The sequence below is a fragment of the Nylanderia fulva genome, unplaced genomic scaffold, assembly GCF_048542155.1.
Source record: "Nylanderia fulva isolate GAGA-0341 unplaced genomic scaffold, ASM4854215v1 Scaffold843, whole genome shotgun sequence".
NCBI lineage: Eukaryota > Metazoa > Arthropoda > Insecta > Hymenoptera > Formicidae > Nylanderia > Nylanderia fulva.
This window is the reverse complement of record NW_028190965.1, coordinates 1-20941: the sequence shown is the minus strand read 5'-3', so window position 1 is coordinate 20941 and position 20941 is coordinate 1. Positions and strand designations below refer to the sequence as shown.

At 49.9% G+C, this 20941-nt stretch overlaps 3 pseudogenes; 1 reads left to right on the top strand and 2 right to left on the bottom strand.

The window, feature by feature from the left end:
* The first annotated feature begins 2027 nt into the window (after nucleotides 1-2027).
* Nucleotides 2028-2603, top strand: LOC146719829 (uncharacterized; annotated as a pseudogene).
* Nucleotides 2295-4435, bottom strand: LOC146719828 (large subunit ribosomal RNA; annotated as a pseudogene).
* Nucleotides 4436-17974: 13539 nt separating this feature from the next.
* On the bottom strand, nucleotides 17975-20941 carry LOC146719827 (large subunit ribosomal RNA; annotated as a pseudogene; the record flags this gene model as incomplete).

The window sequence follows — 20941 nt, the reverse complement described above, 5'->3', positions numbered from 1 at the left end:
AAATCTCTTCCTCCTCCGTGAGGAGGAATTGAGGCGCGATCTCCTATCATCCCAGAACCGCTGGAGACGAGTGCTATATCTTGGACCGAGAACGCAATTTAAAACGGCTTCTTTGAAGCTTCCTTTATTTTTGGTCGGACCGGAAATTAATCCAACCGAGCGCAGTTAGTGAGCTGTGGGGGTACCGAGCGGACCTTGCCTCCAGTCGCGCATCAAAAGTGAGCCCATAAACGTCGGCTCAAGAAGCAGTGGATTGATTATTTTGTCGACGGATCCGGATCCGCGAGGGAAGGCCCTTTTTCAAGTGACGGCCACATCGACAGGTCGAACTTGCGAAGCCGCGTACGCCGTGTCTTCGGAACACGTACACGGTGATTGGAAATACCGGGGGTCGAATTTACGCGCCAAGGAGTCATTCGAAGGAAACACGCGCGACTTTGCGGCATCGTGTTGGTTTCCCGATCTTTGATTTGTAATCGTTCTTTGTCGCTTGGTCCGTATGGTTTGACAGGAAAGATTCCGATATATAAAACTAAAAATGGATCCCTGATCCAATTAGCGCGCGAACCTTAAAGCGTCGGCCCTCAGCGGTGTGGATGTTCACCCCGCGGTTGGAGGAGAAACGCGGGAGGTCGTAAAAGTCGGCGGCTCGATTGTCTGAGTGGCCACGGCGCGTATTGGAACCGTCCAAAGGCGTCGGACTTAGCATTCGTTTTCACGCTGGTTTCGCAGCTTCCCGAATCTTTTCTTGAAAAGCTCGATTAAATTTTCGAATGCAAATAAGAATGATGAGCCGACTGCAGTGGTTGCATCGCTGTTGGCTCGGCAATTCGGCGAATAGGCCCCGAGCGCAAGCATTTAAAGCATACACGATTTTGCGAGCGAGCTTCATTTCGTTGTTCAACTGAGTTTGACGAAACGCTCGCACTTATCACGAAATGATTGCATGAGCGCTATGCACTTGACAGCGGAGGACATTATGCATTGACGAACGCGGCTTGTTTGGCTTTTGATTAACACTTTCTCTGCAAAAAACGATTCCGGAACGTATGACAATCGCGGATTCGCAGTCGTAAAGAAAATTCTGAATATCTTTGTACGCCGAGAATTGAAGTATAGAGGAACACTTAAAGTTCCACTCGCTTCGCGTTTTTTGACAGAATTTTTGTGGGGACGCAAATAAACAAGCCCATATCGTCCCACGCGCAAAACGGTCGACTCAAATCGTCAGCGCGGGCAGCGATCGCAGCCACAGTGGTCTCGACATCCTTTAACTCGCATACGCTTCATGGTTTATAACGGGCGATTATAATCGATATAATCGGAACGCCGGTTAAACAGCATGTTGATTCATAACCTAACGCATCGATTCGCGGCAAGCGCCTCCTTCCCTCGTCATCATGCCGCTTCTCGTCGTCGCGCCATTGGCGGGTACCCTCTCGCGTTAAACCTCCTCGTTGACGATGGACTCGTGTGCACATCGGCGATGGATGGCCGAGTCGGTCTTCGTGGTGAACGCACGATAACAGTGTGGGCATGGGAAGTATTGCTTTGGGGGGAGCAGGGACAGGGGGCAGAGGGTGTGGGCGGCGGCGTGGCCTAGGGGCGGCCGATAAAGAAGATCCTGGAGAGGGGTCAGAGAGGGTGGCGAATGGACAAGGACCTGCGGCCGAGCTGCCGCCGGGATTATATTTTTCTCTTTTGTGGTGCCTGCCGTAAACAGACCCGAAGGGCTGGAACCCCCACGGACCCGGAGCGAGCGTTGCCGCTCCGCCAAAGCCATGAGCCCCGTTGGCCGCCGGGAGGGTGTTCCGACGTGCCCGACTCTCACCGCGAGGAGGTGGGTTGGCGCATGAAACCACCAAATCGGCGGCTCCCTTAAGCGAGCATAGTTACTCCCGCAGTTACCCCGCGCTTGCTGAATTTTTCACGTAAAATTCAGAAGCATGGGCAGAAATCACATTGCCGTCAACACCCGCGCGGGCCATCGCAAAGCTTGTTTGAATTAGACAGTTGGATTCCCCTAGTCACGTGCCAGTTCTGAGCTGAGCGTTGAATGGGCGGCCAGAGGACACCAGACGGCTTGCGCCGCCCGGGGAAGCCTCGCCAGCAAGGAGATCCGCGGCGAGGCCAAGGCACGGGACCGAGCTCGGATCCCGGGACCGGCGCGAGAAAGCCCGACCGTTTCATCTCGCCCAGGCCCGGCACGTCAGCCCCGCTTCCAAGCCAATCCTTCTTCCGAAGTTAACGAATCAATTTGCGCCTTCCCTTTTTTTAAATTACATTATTCTATCGACTGAGGCTCTTTGACCTTGGAGACCTGCGGCGGGATATGGGTAAGAACCGGCGCGACACCTCAACGTGGCCCTCTCTGGATTTTCAAGGTCCGAGGGAGAGAAGGAAAAAAGAAGAAAAGGAGGGAGGATTAGAGTGAAAAAAAAGAGATTACTGGCAGTAACGCGAGGTTATCCAGGAAAACTCGAATGCTTATACAGAAAAGAAACTCCTTCCCGGCGCTCCCGACGGCGTCTCCAAGGTAATTTGGGTTACCCCGGAAGAAACACTCTTACAACGGGCCCGAATTGTATGCGGTTCCGCTGCGGGTTCAGGAATAGGACCGGATTCCCTTTTGCCCGACGGGCGTGTTGTTTGGGGTTTTCTTTCGTATTATATTTATTATTATTCTCGACACTCGAGTATATGTACGCCGTCATTGACATAGGATTTCTCCTAGGTAGGGATCGACTGACTCGTGTGCAACGGCTGGTCACACGAAACCCTCTCCACGTCAGTCCTCCAGGCCTGCTGGAGATTTGGCTACTACCACCAAGATCTGCCCGCTGGCGGCTCCAGGCAAAAAATCGCGCCCAGACTTTTCTCGACTCACCGTCCGCGACACTCCTATCGTCAGGCTTCGGGACGACGCGAGAGAAGACTAACGCCCGCTTTACGGTTGCCGCCCCCTTGCCAAATGACGGCAGAGTATAAGCTCGACGGCGGGGGGATTCAGCGCCATCCCATTTTCAAGGCTAGTTGACTTCGTCAGGTGAGTTGTACCACACGCCTTAGCGGATTCAGACTTCCATGGCCACAGTATGCGTCTTAAGCAACCAACGCCTTTCTGGGTCCCATGAGCGTAGAGTTGGGCGCCTAACTCTGCGTTTGGTTCATCTCACAGCGCCCGTTCTGACTACCAAAATGGCCACTGGCACTCTGATTCTTAAATCGCCCCTTCCCCCACAATCACCGCCCACACCCTAACAAATCCTAGCTCCAACTCCCCTAATCTCCTTCCAACCTCTCCAAAACCCAATTCCCCATCCCCCCCCACCACACTGCACCGCGGCTCCCCCCCTACTTTCTCCCTATGCTCCTCCTCCTCGGACCATTTCCCAACCATGCCGTTCCCCTTCCTCATACCTCCGCCAAACCCTTACCCCAACTCACCTCCACTCCCTGTCCCCCCCTTCATTCAACCGTTCCTACACCTACACCCCCAATAACTTCTGCTCACTCCCCCCCTCCCCACATACTCGCTTGCCCTATCCCCCACCCCCCTACCTTCGGAAATTCGCTTCCCTCCTCATCCTGCTCACCCCCATATTTCCCTCCCTCACACCCCCCATGGCTCCCCCTTACCATCATTAACCACCCCGCCCCTCCTGGGTCAACCCCACATATCTTTCCCTTCCCTTAGAAGATGACTCGCTGGTTAATAATTCAAGAAGCAGAGATCTCACCCATTAAAGTTTCGAGAATAGGTTGAGGTCGTTTTGGCCCCAAAGGCCTGAATCATCGCTTTACCAGATGAGAATCGCGCGCGTTCCGTCGGAACGGCCGAGTGCCAGCTATCCTAAGGGAAACTTCGGGGAGGGAACCAGCTACTAGATGGTTCAATTAGTCTTTCGCCCCTATACCCAGTTCCGACGATCGATTGGCACGGACTCCGCGGGACATCGCCGACCGACGCGAAGCCAGCGCCGCTGACGATGAATCTCCCGTTCGATCTTTTGGGTTTCTTAGGTTTACCACTGAACGGTTTCACGTACTCTTGAACTCTCTTTTCAAAGTTCTTTCAACTTTCCCTCACGGTACTTGTTCGCTATCGGTCTCGTGGTCGTATTTAGCCTTAGATGGAGTTTACCACCCACTTAGAGCTGCACTCTCAAGCAACCCGATTCTAAGGAGAGATTCTCCCTGAGGCGCGCACCGGTCGCTACGGGCCTGGCACCCTCTACGGGTAAGTGGCCCCATTCAAGATGGACTTGGACGCGACGCGGCACCTCGGGATAAGCGGATCCTTTCGAACACCACATTTCCCTGCGGCGGAACCGCGGGATTCGGTGCTGGGCTCTTTCCTGTTCGCTCGCCGCTACTAAGGAAATCCTGGTCAGTTTCTTTTCCTCCGCTTAATAATATGCTTAAATTCAGCGGGTAATCTCGCCTGCTCTGAGGTCGTCGCATAGTGAGTTTCGTAGCCGTTTGCCTCCTCCGCGTCGCTCATCGTCGTCTCTCTTCTATAATATATAAGAGGGAGAGAGAGAGAGCGTCGACGAGAGAGCAGCAGCGGCAGCACACGAAATACGCGAGAAGGCAAATCGCCGGGGCGCTAACCGCACACACACTCGTTGGTGGTAATGGAGACGATATATCGCGGGGTTCGAAATTCTCGGCTCTCCTTTCTCTTTTATATACGAAATTCGGGCGGAATCGATTCGACGAGTACACGACGCGGCGCGCCGGTCCTTTTTTTTTGCTTTACGAAAATTTCGTGGACTCGGACACGCGGTCGGCTCGCGATTCAAAACCCTTCTCCGTAAAGAGGTAAAGGATTACGAATGCTCTCTCCGCCGGACGACGACGCGCCGTATATTTCTCCGTAATACCGTTATGTGTGCGGGCAAGGGCGCCTCGGCATAAGACGCGCGAGCGCTATCGCACCGAGAGACGCGGCACAGAGTGCGAGAGCAGTCGGTCAGTCTGTGTGATGTACGGAGAGGAGAGACGGTGAGACATGCGCTACCTACTTTCGGGAGACAACGACGCACGCGCCGCTCTAGGGAAAGCGGTGCCATTCACCGCCCTGACACTTTTTTTGGCCGTTTGTTGCTCCCTTCGCGCGCGCTCTTACTCTCATCCCATTTCTCCTCGGCTCTCGCGTACACACACGACTTGGATACACAAACACGCTCCCCCTCTTAATTCGCGCAGCATTCTCTGGGCGCGCGTTCGCCAACGTTTTACACGCTTGTGCGCTTCTCTTTCTCATTATTATTTCGGTGTGTCATTTCAGACGACGCAAGGATTTGCGCCGCGGCTGGTCGGCGCGGCACAGACACCTCGGGCGAACGTCCAACGATCGCTCGTACGCCCATTGTAAGCGTTGCACAGAGCACAGGCGACGCGCGCGCCATTCTCTGGTCGCCCGCGTCGTGGCCGTGCGCGCTTTTCGGGCGCAAGTAGTTTAGGGGTACTAAAACGACTCTCAGCCAGGCGTGGTCCGGGAATTGTATCCGTGGACCGCAATGTGCGTTCGAAATGTCGATGTTCATGTGTCCTGCAGTTCACAAGTTGTGCGAGAACCTTCGATTTGTTTTAATTTTCCGCGCAGAGGCAAATTTATTTATTTATAAGTCGGCTCGTAGATACGAAGGAGACTGGATGCGGAGAAAATTGTAAAGGTGGAGAAATTCACTTTTGAGGCAAAGCAGTTTTATTCAAAACTCTCGCAGACAAGATTAAAACGCGGAAGTTCGCTCTAGAACGAGATAAATTCGCGCGATGCTCTTTTCGCTGATATACACGGAGACGTCTCTTCAGTTCAGACTCCTCGAGTAGACTCATTTTTGATCCTCGCGGAATTCGGCAGCTAAGGCTCATCCGATCGACGCGTGGCACACGTGCTAAATCCTATTCGCGGACGATTGCCCCATCACGCTCCGAAACGCGAGACAAAGGCGAGTTTTTGTAGATTCCTCGCTCGCGGAATCGAAAACAACCGGAATAACATCTCGGCGTCGAATATTTTCAATTTCTACGATTAACCTTGCTTCGTCGCTCCGAAAATACGTGACAATTTTAAACATACCGCCCGCCTCGCATTTGAACGTATGCGAAATATAGCCAACGGTAGTCTTCAACGTACGATGAAGACAATAAATCAATTTTCAATCAACCAAGAAATCAAACAAGAGATCAATGCAATAATTCCTTGCGATCGAATAACGAGGGCAAGTAATCAGAAGGTGAAAAAACCTTTTACAATTTTCAAGTAAATATTTCTAAATTATAAAGACGCTCTCAATTTTCAATAGGCACTGAGCCTTAGCAAATATTCGCCTCTTTCGGCTGTTCGAGCACGCAAATACAATTATACATGTTTCGAAATTCTACCGACAATGCGATGGGTCGAATAACAAAGTCATAAATGCGATACCTGGCTCGAAAACCACGCCGAAGAGGAGAATATTGCCTAACATAGTAGATTTTTAACGTATAAGACGGGCAACAAGAGCCAAATCGCGGATGACAATGCGTTATCCTAACGAAACTAAATAATTTTCCGTTAGAATTAAATACCGGTGCACAAGGCACCAAATTTTACTTGGACACGGCCAAGATTTTAAATATGAAATAATCTCATATTTGAGATTTAATTTCAATACCCCCTTTAACCCCCCTACGGAAAATAAATAAATGAATGCAAGAGAAAAATATAGATCCGAAAATCGCTGAATCGGGAATCGAACCCGAGACCTTTCGCTTGCCGGGCGACTGCTCTTCCAGCTGAGCTATTCAGATCCTTTCGATTCTATACTTTTCTCTGTTATATATATTAATGTTGGTAAACAAACGCATTTTTTAAGCCAGCGTGTATCAAATATAAGAGTTTTAACAAGGCTCTGTAATATAAATATAAATTTAACGTATAAGACGGGCAACAAGAGCCAAATCGCGGATGACAATGCGTTATCCTAACGAAACTAAATAATTTTCCGTTAGAATTAAATACCGGTGCACAAGGCACCACATTTTACTTGGACACGGCCAAGATTTTAAATATGAAATAATCTCATATTTGAGATTTAATTTCAATACCCCCTTTAACCCCCCTACGGAAAATAAATAAATGAATGCAAGAGAAAAATATAGATCCGAAAATCGCTGAATCGGGAATCGAACCCGAGACCTTTCGCTTGCCGGGCGACTGTTCTTCCAGCTGAGCTATTCAGATCCTTTCGATTCTATACTTTTCTCTGTTCAATTCTTTATTCGTCTCCTAAGGATTGAAGGCGCTTTTGAAGGAGCGTTCCCCCACCTTACAACCTCTACAATGTTACTTATATCTACTCTTAACTCTACTCTTACATCCTATTTACAAATAACTTAATTCTACCTTAACCTACTTATCTAATACTTTAGAGAGAGAAAGAGCCGTCCCTACCTATCGTTCGCTTCGGCTTCCGATTCCCCATACATCTCCACCACCTCAGTTATACATAACTCATTATACTCCCTCATCCTTCCTGCATCCGTTTTCCCCTTCCCTCCCTCCTTTCGTCCGTTCTCCACTGCTTACCTCTTTTTCTCTAGTTCCTCTCGACTCATTCCTGTCCACATTCTCTCCTTCCTGCCAGTATTTCCTTCATTCTTTCCCACCAGTTTCCCTTCACCCTTCTCCCCCACATCTCCTATCACATGCTTCCCCTGTTTCATTTTCTATCCCGCAATAACCTACACATTCTTTCCCCTATTCTTCCCAGTATCTCGCCCACCTAATCCTCATTGTTCATTCTGAACTTGATAATCCTTCTCCATCTACTTTCCCCCCATCCCTTTCTCAGGTATTCGGTAAACCCTCCTCCTTCCATTTCCCCATACAATCTATTATATCTCGACTCTCTATCCTCTCCAAACCTTTCCTCCTTCTGCCTTTCCCTGTCTTTTTTTCCCACCCCTCATATACTTCCTCTCCTCTTCCCCCTTTTCCCTTTTTACACAAGCTTATATTCCGACCCTTCCCTTTTCTAATCCTTTTTTTCCTCCTTTTTTCCCTTCCTTCCCTTTTTTTTTCCCCTCACTTTTTTCCCTTTTAAAAATTTCCCAGCCCCAACCCCTTTTCCCTTTTTCCTTCTCCACTCTCTTTTTCTCTTCTCTAAATTTCCCTTTATTTTTTCCTTTTTTTCCTCTCCCTCCTCTTAAATCCCCTCCTTCCACCCCTCCCCCCCAATTTTTTCCTTTTATTATTTTTTCCCCCCCTTTTTGGGCCATCTCCCCTTTTTTTTGCCTTTTTCCCCCCTTTTCCCTTTTTCAGCCCCCCTCTTTTTCAGCTTTTAAAATAAAGGGGGAGGGTCCGTTTCTATGTTATCTCCCACCTCCATTCTTTATCCTTTTTTTACTCTATCCTCTCCCCCCAAAGTAATTATTCCCCAAATTCCCTCTTCCCCCTTTTATATGTGTACTCCCCCTTCCTAACCCTTTTATCCCTCCGAAAAAAATTCCCCATCCCCCCTTTTTCCCAAAACCCCTTTTATCAACTTCCCCCTTCCTCAAAAACTTTCTTGTCTTTGATTCTTTTTCCCTTCCTCCCCCCCCCACCCCCCCCCCCCTTTTCTCCCTGTTTTGCGTTGAAAATCTCCCCCCAAATCGTCCAGTATTTTTTTTTTCTCTTCCACCCTTCCCTTCTTTTCCCCAAATTTTCCCTTTTCCATGCCCCGGGGATGTATACGCCTATACCCCCCCACTTCTCTTCCTCTTTAAATCCGCCATCTTTTTCCTCCCCCTTTTCTCCCATTCCTGTTTATTTTATCTTCCCCTCCCTCCTACCACCATAAAAAAAATTTTCCCCCAAATGGGTTTCCTTTTTTCTTTTTTCTTTGGGTCCCTTGTTTCCCCCCTTAAATCTTTGGGGAACCTTTTTTAATCGCCCCCCCCCCTTTTCCTCTAAAATGTTTCCATAATCACCCCCACCTCCCAATCTTCTATTTCCTTCCAAAATTTTTTTCCCCCTTATTTTTAACCCCTTTCCCCCAAACCAACCCAAAAACTATTTTCCTTCTTCTTTATTCCCCTTTTTTTTTCCCTTTTTCCCCGGGTTTCTTTCTTTTCCCTTTCCCCTCCCCCCCCCTTTCTCCTTCCCCCTTCTTTCTTAATTTTTGTTCTCCCCTCTTTTTTTCCTCCTTTCTTATCTTCCCCCTTTTTTAAACCCCTTTTTTTCCCTCCTTTCCTGTCTTAATACCCCTTCTTCCCCCTATTTTCTTTACTTTCTCAATTTTTCCCCTTTTCCCAAAATTTTTTAAAAAACCTTCCCCCTTTTCCCCATTTCCACCAAAAATTGATTTTACCCTTCCCAATACCCGGGTCCTAATTTTTTTCCTTTCCCTCCTTTTTTTCCCCGCGATCCCAATTGGTCCCCAATTTATTTTCCCTCTTCCATTTTTAAATCATCTTCTTTTTCACCCTCTTTCCTCAATTTTCTTCTTCCATTCCCTGCCCTTTTTTTTCTCCATTTCCCCAATTTACTACCCCTTTTTAAACCTTTCCCTTTCCCCCCTTTTCCTTTTCAAAAATTCCTTATCCATTCTATCTCTGTTTTGGTTTCCTTTTCTCTTTCTTTAATTTCTTACTTTTTTTTAACCCCCTTTCCCCTTCCCCTTTTTTTTAAATATGGGGTTTCTTTTTTTTTTTCCTTTCCCTTTTAAAATTTCTTCCTAGGTCCTTCACTTTTCCATTTTGGGTCCTTTACCCCCTTAAATCCCTCTTCCCCCCCCTCTTTTTCTCTTACCTCTTTGCCTTTTCCTCTACTTTTGGGCTTCCCAAATCTATAAACTCTTTTCCCCAAGGCTCTCTATTTTATTTTCTAAATTTCTTTTCTTTCTTCTCCCCTTTTCCCCCTTTTTTCCCCCAAATTCTATCTTCAATTTTTTTCTTTTCCTCCCCTAACTTCCTGAAATTTTTCCCCCTATCTCTTCCATCTTTCCCCTTAAAAATCCCCCTTTTCTATCCCCCCTATCTCCATTCAGATTTCGTCTTCTTGCCCCCTTTTTAAGGCTTTTTTCCTTTTTTCTTCCTTACCTCCCCCCCCCCTTTTATTTTCTTTTTTAAAAAAAATCCTATTCCCTCCCATATGCTCCTCCCCCTCCTCCCCAAACCCTCTACTTTCTGGCCCTCCCTTTTTTCTTTTTTATTTTTTCCTTCACCCCTTTTTTTCCCCCCCTCTAACATCCTATTTTCTTTTGACTCTACCTCCTACTCAAATATTTCTTCTTTTAATCATTTCCCTCTTATCGCTTTCTTTCCCTTGGGTTTGAAACCCCCAATGCCCAACTCGCCCAAATTTTGCTAGTAAATTCCCAGGGAATTCCCTATCTTTTATTTTACTGCCCCCCACTCCTAAAACCTACTCTCCTCAACCCTTTTTTCCACGTGTCTACGGGCCCAGTGTCTCCCCTTTTCCCTATTTTCTCCTTTTTAAACCCCCCCCTTAAATCCTCCCAACCCTTTCAATCCTCCCCCCTTTTTTTTCTACACCCTCTCACCTCTTTTTTCCTATCCCCCTCCCCTTTCTCACTTTCCTCAAAAATACCCCACGTTTTCAACCCCTTCACTCACTCTCCCCCCGGAAACCCCGGAACCCATTTTTTCTCGGGAAATTTTATATTAATGGGGGTTTAAACCCAAACGCTTTTTTTAAAGCAGTTTTTTTTCCGTGGGGGGGTTAAAGGGGGGTTTATTAAAATTTAAATTAAAATATGAAAATTATTTCATATTTTAAAATCGGGGCCTTTTTGTCCAAGAAAAAATTTGGTCCTTGTGCACCGGTATTTAATTCAAGGGAAAAAATTTTTTAGTTTCGTTAGGATAACGCATTTTTCACCGCGTTTTGGCTTGTCCCCCTTTTACTTTAAAAATTTTATTTTATTACAGATTTTTGTTAAAATTTTATAAATTAGTTTTTCATTTCTACAATTGTCCCCGTACCGAGATTTGTTCCGGGCTCGCTCTCTCGGGGGAAGCTCGGGGGCCTGCGCAAATTTTCGGAGCTCGGGTAGGGGGGCCCGGCCGATCGGGGTCCTCGAGGACCATCAGAAAATCAGGCGATTACACACCCCCCTTAGGGGGCGGGTACACTTTGGGTTTTTAGTTTTCCCTTGGGCGTAAACAAAAGGAATTTAAAAAAAAAACATTCGAAATTCGACGTCCCGAGGATTCGACCCAAAGAACGAATCTAAAAACAATGGGGGAAAGGGAATTTAAGAATTTCTTCTTTTATTATATTAAAAATAATAAATGTATCAAAAGAAAAATAAAATATGTTTGTTTTAATTTTTTCTATACAGTTTATTTAAAATTAATCACAAATTTTTTATATGTATTGTGATAGATATTATTTTAAAGTGATAAATATTAACAAAAAGAAATTTAATTTAAAAACTTTTCATACCGTTTGTCTTCAAAATTTCCATAACTTTTAGGGGAAATTTTAAGAGAAAATTTTCTCCGTAACCCATAATTTTTAAAAAATTTCTTGTTTAAAAAAGGCCCCACGGGACTCGATGGGAGAAAATTGTTTACACGGGAAGGGCACGGGCAACAGGGTCCGGGGACGGGGAGCAACGCGTTTGGACGCTTCGCGGGCACGTCCGGGCGAAACCCAAACACCCGGGGTTGCCGAAAAATGGATTTCGCGAGGCAGTATTAAAAAAGTTTTTATAATTATTATAAAAAAGGCAATTTTAAAAGTATTATAATTTTTTTTTCGTTTAATACATTTTTTTAATTTACTTAAAAATAGCCCCGTTTTTCCCTTTTTTTTAAGGAAAAACGTGAGAAAAAAAGATTATGTTTTCGAACAAGATGTTTTCCCTGTATAAAAGTATTTGGCGCTCTTTAAAAAGGGGATGGACTTTGGTTTGCCTTTAAAAAAGCGGGTTTGGGCTTTGGGCGCTTGAAAAGAGCGGGGTTTAAATTTTTAATGGTGCTCAAAATGACCACCATCCCCCTTTTTGCAAGGCCCCATGCGTTTAAAAAAAATTTTAATGGACGTTCTCCATTACTTCCCCTTCGATATTTCCCAAATTTCATATCGCAATCTGGGTTTTTAAGTCGTCGACGTTCTGGGAAGCGTTTTGTATATTGATTTCCCTTTCGTATCCCCCTAAAAAGAAAAACAAGGGGAATTAAGGGGCCGGGGATCTTGGGGGGCCCAAAGTAAACGGGGAATAACCCACCCTCCCAAAGTCCAGGAAAAAAGCTCGTTCAAGTAGTTTTTTACAATCCTGCGCGTTGTGTGGTCAAACACCCCCTCTTTTTGAAAGAACATTTTATTTTTTTCAAAAAAAGTGGCACTTTTTCTAAAAAAAACGGGCAGATTTTCTTTAAAAAATTCCCCGATTTCCATGGGTCCCCCTATTTTGAAAGGTAGAGTCTGTTTTGTTATCGGAAATTAACCGAAAAAAATCGCTCCAAACCAAAAAAAAACGGCCCCTGCACCACCCCCACCCAACAAGAAAAGTATCCCAACTGGCAAACCCTTCCCCGGGGTCTGGGGCCCGGTGAGGTTTCCCGGTTGGGGTCCAAAAAAAAGGCAGGCTCCACTCCCGGTGGGCTCTTCGTCAATTTCCCTTAAAATTTCAGGGTTTTAAAACCCTTTTTTCCCCCGGAAAACCCAAAAGGTTTTGGGGGCCCGGGGGAAAATTTCCCCCCGAGTCATCGGAGGGAAATTCGGCGGATCGCTAGCTGGCATCGTTTATGGTTTGAACTTTGGGCGGTATTTGATTTGCCTTCGAAAATCTAACTTTGTTTTTGATTTAAAGAAAACATTTTTTTGGGAAAGGTTTTGTTTTCCCTCTTGCGACACCCGGAAATTTTACCTCAAAGTCCCCCAAAACGAAGCCCCCATCTGTTTTCCCCATAATCATTAACCCCGGGGTTTCCGGGAAAACCCAAAAAAAAAGAAACCCAGGGGGTTTTCCATTTTTTCCAAACAGCAGCAGATTTAGGGGGAAGGGAGCCCGCTTTTAAAAAACTCTTTAAATTGGGGGCCCCAAAAAAAACGTTTCGGCCCGATCGACACTCAGTAAAAAAAACCCGACGGGGATTAGTTTGGGCCCCTCGCGAAGCCAAACCAAAGGTAGGGGCCCACTAAAGCCAGTTAAAAAACCGCGAGCGGGGAACCCGGGCGGGGGCAACCCCAGATTAAAATACGAGCTTTTTTTAAACCCCCAAAAAAAATTAAAATACGCTATTGGAGCGGAATTACCGGGGCTGCGGCACCCCGACTTGCCTCCAAGGGAAACCCCGTTTAAAAAATTTAAAGTGTACTCATTCCCATTTCGGGGGCCCGGATGACCCGTATCGTTATTTTCGTCAATTTTTCCCCGTGCAGGGAAATGGGTTTAAATTTTCGCGCCTGCTGCCTTCCTTTGGGGTTTGGGAGCCCTTTTCAGGCTCCCCTTTCCGGGAATCGACCCCGATTTTCCCCTTAAAAAGTTACAAAAAATGGTAGGCGAGAACCAACCCCGACAGTTTATAAGGGGAAAATTTTTGAAAAATGCGTCGCCGGTTTCTTGGAAACCCTGGCGATCAGACAAAGGTTTTTCAGAGTCCCAAAATAAACGGTGGACGAACGGCAGCCCGCCCGCCACCGATTTTGGTTTTTATCAATAAAAAAGGGTCCCCCCCAAACACTGGTCGGGGAAATCTGTTTGATGTATTTGCTCTAGAATTACCAAAAGTTTTCCAAGTAAATGTGGGTACAAAATTTTAATTTAAACCCTAATGATTTAATTTAAACCCTTGGGGGGGTTTACCTTAAATTTGGCATGCACTGAGACATGCAAAGGCTTAATTTTGAGACAAGCTAGACTCCCCGGGGATCAACCAAAGGGCGCTTGGGTTCGGTTTTCTCGCAAAGGGAGTAACTCGCGGCGAGGCCCCGAAAAACTGTCGCAGTCTTTTTCGCGGGCCCCGCGCGTTTTGATGCCGCCCAAAAAACCCCACGCGGCGCCCAAAAAGCTGATGTGCCATTTTATTTGCCCCCGGGGCTTGCTCAGCCGGTCGGGACACTTGCTGTGTTTTTAAAGCATTTGTAAAAACGTACGAAGGGGAAAAAAAAGGAGGGAGAGTAAACCCCCCCAAAGCCCCCCCGCCTCTCTTTAAAACCTCCTCCCCTTTGTTAAAAAACCACAAGTCAAAAAAAATCGTGTTCTTCTCCCAAAAAGTTATGATGGGCGGTTTGAGAGACCGCGCGATTCACCCTGGGCTAGATCGAAGATGGGGGATGCTTAGACGTGAGGGGTGTTTGTTGGTTCGTAACCCCGTTTAACCGCACCCCCGAACCCGCCCCAAAAAGATTTTTTTTTTCGGCCCTACAAAACGAGCCGGGGAAAAAAGCCAATTTTCCCCCCAAAAACGTATCCGTGGGGAGTAGATGTCGGTAAGCGCGACGATTCCCCTGCTGCGTACGAAAAAGAGAGGGAAACCCCGGGGGCCCAACCCCACTAGAGGGGTGCGCGCCACAATTTAAAAGCCATTCGGTCTTTCGGGCACCGCTTGTGGCCCCGCTGGTGTAATAAATTTTGTGTGCTTTTAATTTTCGCGCGTTCAGGGGAGAACGAGAAGAGCCGCACCGTAATCCCCGGCGAAGAGGAATACGAGACGGGCGCGAGAGAGGGAAAGTAAGTTCTCGGAGACAAGCAAAACCCCCAAGCATGGAAGACTTGGGGGCGGGCGGTTCTGCGACGATCGAATTATTTATATATTCGTGGTTTCCCCAAAACAAACATTTTATTAAATTTCTCTTTCCCTTGGGAGAGTCGCGACTCGACAAAACCGTTCTCGAAACCCCTACGGGCGATTCTTTTGTTTCAACGTCCCAGGGGCGCGAAAGGACAATATTAATCTCTCCTACCCCCCCTTATATACCCAAACCCAAACCGGCAAAACGGTTGGCGCCCGGGACGGGAAACGGTTTGAAACACGCCCCGGGGTGGGGAGAGACTCGAGGAAATACGTTTACGACTGTCCGGGGAAAATCGGGTCGACTTGTTCGACCCCGCCCCAGCGCGGGCGTACTCTATAGTACCCAACCGGCCGGCCAGGCGGGGCGGCGAAGCACGGCCTAAGCACGGCCGATGCGGCGCGAGCGCCGAAAGGCGCGGGTTCCAAAATGGAAATTTGTCGCGAAGAGGGGAACCCACGAAAATCCTATTTTACGATAAAATATTTCACGATTTGCCGTAGGCCCAAAAGGGCAAACAAAAGAAATTAGAAATTTAAAAAGGAAACAAACCCAAAAGCCGGGGGGCAAGGGGGTAAAGCACCGACGGTTAAACCCCGGGCCGGGGGCGGCACCTCCCGGGGCCGGGGGGCACCTCCGGGTCGGGGGGGCACCTCCGGGGGCCCGGGGGACCCTCCCGGGGAAACCCCGGGCCCCACCGGCGGCACCTCCGGGCCGGGGGGACACCTCCGGGGAAAAAAGGCCCACCGGGGCCCCCTCCGGGGGGGGGCACCCCCCCGGGAAAAAAAAACGGCCCCGGCGGGGACCCCCGGGGGCCCCCCGGGGGGACACCTCCGGGGGAACCCCCGGGCCCACCGGGGGACACCTCCGGGCCCGGGCCCAAACCCCCGGGAAACCCCGGCCGACCGGCCCACACCTCGGGACGGGCGGGGGACTGGAAGAAACCCAAATTTCTCGAAGTTTAGACGACGCCGGGGTACCTCCGGGAAAAAATTTAAAGACGATTTACGGCGCCGCAAAAAAAAGGGGAAAACTACGTTAAAAAAGTTTTGGCCCAAAATTTTACTATTCGGCGCTCGCTGGGCATGGGGGGCGCTGTCGTTAACCCAAATCGAAACGGGGCTCTCAAAACCCAAAGTTCGGATACATAATTTTGTATTTACGGATGTACGCAAAAACGCAAACGCGGGGGACCCGGTTACCCGGGACGGAAACAAAATTTGCCCGATGCGAAATCACGGGGCGCGGCAAAACCCAGAGGCTCGTTACGGGAGTAATCGTGCGGCACCCAAAATTTAAAGGGCCGGCCCTCAAAATGGGGACGGACGGCACCTCCGGGGGCGGGGGACACCTCCGGACAACCGAATGATTTTTTCCAAAATCCGCGCCCGCCGGCGGTACCTCCGGGCAATTGACGGCGAGTAGGCCCCCAAAAGAGGAGATAATGCTACGAACGGAAAAAACGGTTTGGACAAAGGTTTGTACTTTTTGACGCTCCGCACGACCCCCGCGACACGATTATTAGATATCGGTAATTCCCGGCACCACCCCGTCGGATGCACAACTTCAAGGGTTCTACGAACCCATACGTGGGGCAATGCAGGGAGGATTTCCGATAAGCGAAGCCGGAGTGTTTTTCACGAAAAAATTTCCAAGGGGTCCCTTATTTAATTAATCTATTTGCTCGCTCGTTTTGCGGGACAAGCGAGGGAATCGGGAACCCGGCGCAAATTCGCTCGCGGCGCGTTGCCTCGCCCGGGGAGCGGGGAAATTTTTTCCCGGCCCATAGCGGCCCCCCGTGTTTTTTTTGAAAATTTGGGGGCGGGCCCCCTTCCCCGGGGACGCGGCCCCTAACCCAAGTACGATCGCGGCGTGTTTTCTTTGTTGGGGGGGCGACAAACCCCCGGCGGCAAGGCCCCTCCCTAAACCCCAAATCCCATGCGGGTGTTTATTGTTTGGGGGGAAACACCTCCCGGGGGCACGCGGGCCCCCCGTAAATAAATTCCCATCGCGGGGGGTGTTTCTTTGTTGGCGGGCGAAAACCGCCGCCGGCAAAGGCCCGGGGTTTTTCCCCAAGTTTTCCCCCTCGCGGGGTGTTTCTTTTGCCGGGGGCGGGGGAAAAAAAAATTTCTTCCCAGGTTTTCGCCTCGGGCGGTTGCTTTTGGCCCCGGGGAGCGAAAATTTTCCCAATCGTTCGGGCGTTTTTTGCTTTCGCCGGGCGAGCGAGAAAATTTTTTTCCCAAAAATCCGTTTGCCCCCGTGGGTTAATTTTTCGGGGCCCCCGGGGGGAGGCCCCCCAAAGGGGAAATTCTTTTACAAAGTTTTCCGTTCCGCGGCCCTGTTTTCCCTTTTGGCCGGGGGAGGGAGAAATTACCCAAATCCGTTGGGCGGTTTTGTTGGGGGGTTTTCCCCCCGGCCGGCGGGGGGGCGGGGGAAAGGAAGGGAAAATTTTTTTTTCCAAGGGGCCGTTTTTAAACGCCCACGTGTTGCTTTTTGCCCGGGCCCCCCCCGGGGGGGGGGCAGGAAAAAATTTTTCCAAAATCCGTTCGCGGCGTGTTGCTTTCGGGGGCGGAAACCCGTTGTTGGGGTTTCTTTCCCGGGGGGGAAAAGAAAAACCCCAGCCCGGGGGCTTTGGGGGGCACAAACCCCGTTTGCCGCGGGGTTTTGGGGTTCCCCCCGGGGTACAACACCCCGGGGCCAGGGTACAAGGAAAAACCAAAACCCCTTCCCGGTTTCCCCCCAAAAATTTTTAACCCCCCTTTGGGGGAAAACCCCAATGATCGACCCCGTTAATTAAAAACGCCCGTGCCGGTTTTTTAGGGCCGGTGGGGGGGGTTTTACCCCACGGAAAACCCCGGGGGGTGGCGCCCGGGGGGGGGGAAAAACCCCGGGGTCGGGTTGCCCCGACGGAAACCCCAAAGGGCCCGGGCCCCCGGCCCCTTGGGGGTGTTTCCACAAAATTTTGTGTTGCCTTTTTCCCGGGAAAACCCCTTCCAAAAGAGAAACCTTCCCTTTAAAGGGGAAAAACATTTTTTCCCAACCCCCTTCCCCAAAAGAAGGGGGGGATTAAAAAAGGGGGGCCTTTAAAAGAGGGCGTTCAGGAATTAATAAACCAACCGGATGGTTAAGCCTTCGGAAACCACCCCGGGCCCCGCCTCGGAAAACCGGCAGGCCGGGAACCCCCCAAAATTTTTTCCGAACCTCCGGTTCATTCCCTTACTGGGGGCGGGGTTAACTTATGCAAAAAAGGGGAAATTCCCCCCCCAGGAAAGGGTAAAAAACAAACCCCCCGTCTACGGAAAACCCGGTTTTTAAAAAAACCCGCCCACGGCTTCCCCTGTGGGGGGTTTAACAATCCGAAGCTTGGCGAATTTGCTTTGCAAAGATAGGGGAAAAGCCGACACCCAAGGGTCAAAAAGCGACCCTCGGTATAAAAGCTTTGGGCCCCCAAAGGGCCCGTTTTCCCTGTGGTAAAATTTTTGGAAAACCCCTTGCTGAAAACTTTTCAAGCCCCAAAAGGAAGGGTTTGGCCGTGCTTTTGCCAAATCTTAGGGGTACTAACATCGAGATCAAGCCAGTTTTTTTCCCTTTTTCTCACGCGAGGGGTTTTTGTCCTCGTGGGGTGGCCTTTGGAACCCGCGTTATTTTTTGACAAAAGGTTTCCGCCCCAGTCAAACTTTCCCCCCCCCGCAGTGTCCTCGAATCGGATCACGCGGGGGGTATTTAAAAGGGATCGGCCCCAGGGCCCCAGCCACTTGACCGCTTGGCTCTTTGAAACCACCGTTTACCGCCGGGGCGCGAAGCCCTGGGGCAACCCCGCTCCGCCTAAACCCAGTAAGAAGGGAAAAGAATTTAAAAGTAGTGGTATTAAACCGGGGGATGTTTCCCTTTCTACTTATGCTACACCTCTAGGGGTTTCCCTTTAAAATGCCCGAATAGGGCAAACTCAACAGGGTCTTTTTCCCCCCTAATTTTTCCAAACCCCCTTCCCCCGGGAGGGTTTCGTAGACAAATAGAAGGGGGGCAGTGGGGAAATTTTTTTTAACCCTTAAAGCGCGTCACTAATTTGATGACGAGGGGATTTTTGGTACCTTTAAAAAGAGTCATGGTTACGAAACCCCCCGGGGGGTTTTGGGGGGGTTTGCCCCCCATAAGCGCCCCCGGGGGTGCCGGGGGGATACTCGCCCCGGGGGTTTTCCCCTTCCCCTAAAATCGGGATCCACACCTGGGATTTCCCCTTTCAGCGCACATTTTTACGCGTTTACGTAAACCCGGACAAGAAGGATCCTTTAGAAGTAGGGGGCGGTTTTTTTACCAAGCAAAAACAATTGACTTGGAAAAGGGTTTTGGGTTTTTCGCACATGGACGCGATCCCCCCATTTCCCACTTCTTATTTTTACCGGGGGTGACGCCCAAAGGGAGAAGGCCCCCGATCCAAAGCATGCCGAATAAAATTTACGTCCCAAACCGTGCAATGGATGGGCTGGGATCGCCCAGAGGGCTTCCCAAATGCTTAAGGGTCGCATGTATGACAGCTTCAGCATGCCTCGGACCCCGAACTGTGCATTCTCAGCGCCAGATCAGTCGATCGGCCACGCATTCGCCACCATCAGCAACCCCGACAACGTTAGACGGGTCACCGTCGCGTACCTCGCTATTAGGCTACGCTGCCGATCGCCGCTACGACAGGGCCGGACGCTTTGCCCAGAACCTGGGATCGCTTTATCCTTCCACTGTCGTTTTATGGGTAAACTGTGATCGGTCGCCCGTTTACCCCGCGCTTGCTTGAATTTCTTCACGTGTTGACATTCAGAGTCACTGGGCAGAAATCACCATTGCGTCAACACCCGCGAGGGCCATCGCAATGCTTTGTTTTAATTAGACTTCGGATCTCCCTAGTCCGTGCCAGTTCTGAAGCTGAGCGTTGAATGGCGGCCGAAGAGGACCGACCACGACGGCTTCGCGCCCGCCACGGGAAGCCTCGCCAGCAAGGAAGATCCGCGGGAGGGGCAAAGGCCACGGGACCGAGCTCGGATCCCGGGACCGGCGCGAGAACGCCGGACCTTTCACCTCGCCCAGGCCCGGCACGAAGTCCGCAGCCCGCTCTCCCGGACCAAGCGCCCGGACACCGACCCCTCTCCTCAGAGCCAATCCTTATTTCCGAAGTGACGGATCCAAATTGCCGACTTCCCTTACCTACATTATTCTATCGACTAGAGGCGTCTTTACCTTGGAGACCTGCTGCGGATATGGGTACGAACCGGCGCGACAAACCTCCACGTGGCCCTCTCCTGGATTTTCAGGTCCGAGGGGAAAAGATCCGGACCACCGCCGCAACTGCGGTGCTCTTCGCGTTCCAAACCCTATCTCCCTGCTAGAGGTTTTCCAGGGAACTCGAACGCTTATACAGAAAAGAAAACTCTTCCCGGATCTCCGCGACGGCGTCTCCAGGTCATTTTGGGTTACCCCCCGACGAACACTCTTACGAGGGCCCGAATTGTAGCGGTTCCGCTGCCGGGTTCCGGAATAGGAACCGGATTCCCTTTCCGCCCGACGGGCGTGTGTCTTTCGTATAATATTTATTATTATTTCTCGGACACTCGAGTATATTGTACGCCGTCATTGACATAGGATTTCTCCTAGGCTTAGGATCGACTGACTCGTGTGCAACGGCTGTTTCACACGAAACCCTTCTCCACGTCAGTCCTCCAGGGCCTCGCTGGAGTATTTGCTACTACCACCAAGATCTGCACCGACGGCGGCTCCAGGCAGGCTCGCGCCCAGACCCTTCTGCGCTCACCGTCGCGACCCTCCTACTCGTCAGGGCTTCGTGACGACGCGAGAGAAGACTAACGCCCGCTCCCGGTTGCCGCCCCACTTGCCGCTGACGGCAGAGTATAGGCTCGACGCTTCAACGCCATCCATTTTCAGGGCTAGTTGCTTCGGCAGGTGAGTTGTTACACACTCCTTAGCGGATTCCGACTTCCATGGCCACCGTCCTGCTGTCTTAAGCAACCAACGCCTTTCATGGTGTCCCATGAGCGCTCGAGTTGGGCGCCTTAACTCTGCGTTTGGTTCATCCCACAGCGCCAGTTCTGCTTACCAAAAATGGCCCACTTGGCACTCTGATCCGAAGATGAGCTCGTGGCTTCATAATTCAAGAAAGCCAGAGATCTCACCCATTTAAAGTTTGAGAATAGG